Raw genomic sequence first — 4,752 nt, 5'->3', positions numbered from 1 at the left:
TCACAATTACATTATCTCGATTCCCAGGGGAATGGGAAGCAATATCATTCCCTACACATCCACCCTGTAGCTGGAGAGTGCAGCTCTCTCCCAAAACCCTCCCTGACGAACCCTCGTCCGAAACAGGACAAATAGAGGTTACCTGAAGGGCATTATCCCCACAAGAAACGCTGGAAGGTGCAGTCAGCTGTGACCCTGCTTGCCCCTTTCCGGTCTGGTTGAAGCATCTACCACCGTCACTACCCCTAACATCTAACTCTGAGCTAATAGGGGAGTACGACATTACTCCGGACCTGCTCTGCATCGGGGCGGGCTCACACCCGGAACCCGTTAGGGCTGGTTCAGCATGAGTCCTTCCTTCAGCACAGGATAGAATGGGGAGACCCAGAGCAGGACCGAGGGAGCTGAAAAGAGTAGTTAGTGTGCCTAATTGAGAGGCCACATTCTGACGACCTGAGGCTAAGGTATCAATTCTAGAGTTAACAGACCCCCAATTGAGACCCCCAACGTCCTTCTGCTGCGGCAACACACTCTTCAAGGGTCACTGACCCTGTTACACTAGGTCCCACCGGGGAAGGGGACCGGACACATTGCTCACCTGACATGTCTATCACCTCAGACATTACTGACTTACGGTCACACTCACCTGACCCCTCGTCAACCGAGTAAGATCTAGTAGGATTACCCGATGCCAGTCGATCCATTGAACCCTCCCTAAGTCTTTGCTTAGAAAGTCTTTTCTTAGCCAAGGTAGACATATGATTAACATACAACTGTCTCTCACCGAGAGACCAAGTGTTACATTCGTCACAAACATCAGTCAGGTTACAATTAACTCCCCTACAATTAACACACAATGAGTGGTTATCAAATGAAAATTTTCGACTTAGCTTAGCCTTGCGGCATGAAGTACAATGGGAAGGTCGGTCTAAAGTCGAAAGATGGTCAATATGGTCCATGTCTGATGAAGAACTTCAAATTCGATCAATGTCCAATCGTTGTTGAATACTCATTCACGAGTTGAAAGCACTGAATAGTTGTTGTTAAGAAGCAAGCTTCCTAGCTGAATGAAAATAAGTAAAAGGCGGAAGAGGTAAACAGGACGACTGCTCACACCGGCAGTAAGATCAAAAGTGGGGATTCCTGGTGGTGAGGTTTACAGGAAGGATACCACACAAGTCCCGAGCGCCCTTGGTCGCCTTACATTGTTATGCTATCGCTCTGGACTCAAAATTGAGCCGGCAGATCGCTCTTATTAGAACAGATGGCGACTAAATCAAATATGGTAGTTGGATAACTAGCAAACGACATGTATAGACAATTATAAGAATTTTACTATGCTACGTCGGCCTACCAGCTCATTAAATTAACGGAATCTTAGATAATTCTTATCATTAATTAACATGAACATTTTGAAATTAACTGATATAATTGTTTTTCACTGGGGACTTAGTGTGTATATTATACTTACGTAATGGGTTAGAGTAAATCAAATTGGAAGCAACTTGCTGTAACAAGATCTTTTGGCAAATGTTGATTGTGCAGTTGAGTATCAGACAAAAGTAGCCACTGAATAATTGCAGTGCAGTAGTTGACCACTTGAGTGTAAAAGAATTTTACGGTTATGTTAGTGTTTCAAGCTGTGTGAGGAAAGAGTTGAATGTGTAAAGATTAGGCCAGGCTATTCGGTGTATATGTCGGCAAAGAGAAAATGAGCCATAAGCTGAGGGATCCAATATAGTACTAAGTAGCCAGTCAAACGACCTAGTAATTCTCAATTGGTAGTATCAATGGGTGCCCAACCAACTACCTACTACTCAATTTACTGCCAACCAAGGCACACAGATTTAACAGCATACACCCAGGGCATCTTCCTTGTTATCTAGTAGAATTGAATAGATAAATGAATAAACCTAACCTCTGGAAGGGTGCCTGGTACAAGGCTGGTACATCGTTCCGTGGGGAAGCTCGAGGAGCGAGTCGTGCGACGCATGGTGGAATTGCTGCGATTTCCCAGGAGAGTTGTTCTGCGAGCGGCGGGCCCGGCAGAACACGATAGCTGCCACGACACCAGCCAGGCCTATGGGCACAGCTGCGACACCGCCTACGATGGCGTTGACAGGCAATCCACTCCCCTCTTCTACATCTCCGTCAGGTTGGAGAATGTCGCTGCTCGGTTCGTTGTTTACTGTTGATAACAATAATAACTTTATTTCTATGGATGGAACAAAATGAATAAAAGTAATGATATCAGCAATATGGGTTTCCTTCATAGATGACCCAAAATTATAATTATTATAAACTACATTACCATTAATAGTATCATTTAGTACGGTTAGCATGTGACACAATAGTAAATTCTTGAAATAAAAACGGACAATCTTTAAAAACCAGTGTATTATAAGTAATTTTCATGAAGATGAAAAATTACAGGAAACTTTAAAATCAGACTACTGAAGTAGTTTTTGGATGATGATGTTTAAACATATCCAAAAACTTTGCATCTAGGTTAACCTTTTATATGAAACTTACAATTTATTGAGACCCTCTCAGGGGTGACTTCCTCCGCCTTTGGTGTGGGCGTTCTCAAAAGCAAGGTGGTCTCTTTTCCACGCCCTTTTTGGTGGCTGGCATACATGGCTAGGACGTAATCTCTCCCAGGGGAAAGGGTGCTCAAATTGAAGCGAGGCTTTGAGCTGTTCTTCGTCAGGATAACGGTGTTGCCATCACGTACCTGAAGAAGAAGAAGGTTATTGTTTTAACCTCAAATTTCCCCTGTAGTAATTCCATTAACACCATTGATACTTTTATATTTATCATCTGCCTTCCTCTTCTATTAATACTATTTTTACAACTAATACGCTTTAAAACCATCCACCATCTTCTAGCGATTAATAATAGTATTTTCTACTACTACTATTCTTTGGCTATTAATGCCTATGCCAGCATGAATCACGAGTCTACAAGCACAAATAGAAAGGGTGCTGAGCAAATGTCCCACTATGGACAGTAATCATGAAATTGACTTATCTACTTCCTCATTTGTAATGAGCAAAGGCACTGATACCAACTGACGCAGTAATAGCATGGTTACTTGTATGTAATTTAGTAACTACTTTTATGACAAGTTTTATGTAAACAAACATACGTCAGACAGATTAGCGCCATCTGCGGATTTTGGGGATTACTAATGCTGGCGAATTTTAACGGAAGTTTGATGTTCCTGTCTTCCTTATTGTCTTTGCAGTAACATAGAAAAATAATTAATGAGAGTTATATATATATATATATATATATATATATATATATATATATATATATATATATATATATATATATATATATATATATATATATATATATATATATATATATATATATATATATATATATATATATATATATATATATATATATATATATATATATATATATATATATATAACTCTCATTAATTATTTTTCTATGTTACTGCAAAGACAATAAGGAAGACAGGAACATCAAACTTCCGTTAAAATTCGCCAGCATTAGTAATCCCCAAAATCCGCAGATGGCGCTAATCTGTCTGACGTATGTTTGTTTACATAAAACTTGTCATAAAAGTAGTTACTAAATTACATACAAGTAACCATGCTATTACTGCGTCAGTTGGTATCAGTGCCTTTGTTTGCATTCAGAATCCATCAATTATTGTTATTCAACTGGTGATAAATATTATTAATTACACTGTAAACTATCAAACTCCCATACTGTTATACATATTACTATTATATATGTACATTAACTATTAATGAATTAGGCTTAATCTTAAGACTGATTGTTATGGCTATTAAAATTATTTGATTATGGATCGTTATTATCATGAAATTATATTTATATCTTATTCCGTTACTACAGGTTTATCCTGGTTAAGGAATTTAGACAATAGAGCTTAGATGTAGTTCAATGGTTTAATCATCACAATTATCAAATCAACTTTCAAATCAAAATCATTAGCAATACTGTCGCTACACTCATTTATAGAAAAAAAATTGCAGACATTATATATATAAACTCATAAACAAGAAATGTCTAGCAAAAGTTCATCTTTTTTAAGTAATAATCAATGAAAATAGTGTATAAGAAATGTATAGTGAATATTACGTTGTACATAATTTTAAAACACCATCAATATCTACTAGTTCTCCTTTCCATACTAAATGATTATTGTATGATTCTAAGAAGAAATGATAAAGGAAGACTTTACAATTCAATAGAAGAATTATGTGTCGCCAATGGCCGTTAATTTTACGACGATTAAAGAAGTATAGGTTGAAAATATCTAACTATCAATATGTCAGTTGGTATCAGTGCCTTTGTTTGCATTTAGATACTATTAATTATTGTTTTTCAACTGCTAATAACTTATTAATTACACTGTAAGCTATAAAACTCCCAAACTGTTTTACATATTACTATTATATATGTTTATTAACTATTAATGAATTTGGCTCGATGTTATGACATTATTATTATTATTATTATTATTATTATTATCATTATTATTAATAAACAATTATATTTACATCTTATTTGTTATTTCTACAGGTTCCACATGGTTAAGGAATTTAGATCAATAAAGCCTAGATATAGGCTAATGGTTTAATTATCACAATTATCAAATCAACTTCCATATCAAACTTATTAGCAATACTGTCGCTATACTCATAGAAAAAAAGTAGCAAAAGTTATATATATCAACTCATAAACAAG

The sequence above is a fragment of the Palaemon carinicauda genome, chromosome 25 (assembly GCF_036898095.1).
Source record: "Palaemon carinicauda isolate YSFRI2023 chromosome 25, ASM3689809v2, whole genome shotgun sequence".
Lineage (NCBI taxonomy): Eukaryota > Metazoa > Arthropoda > Malacostraca > Decapoda > Palaemonidae > Palaemon > Palaemon carinicauda.
Note: the sequence above shows the minus strand (reverse complement) of the source record.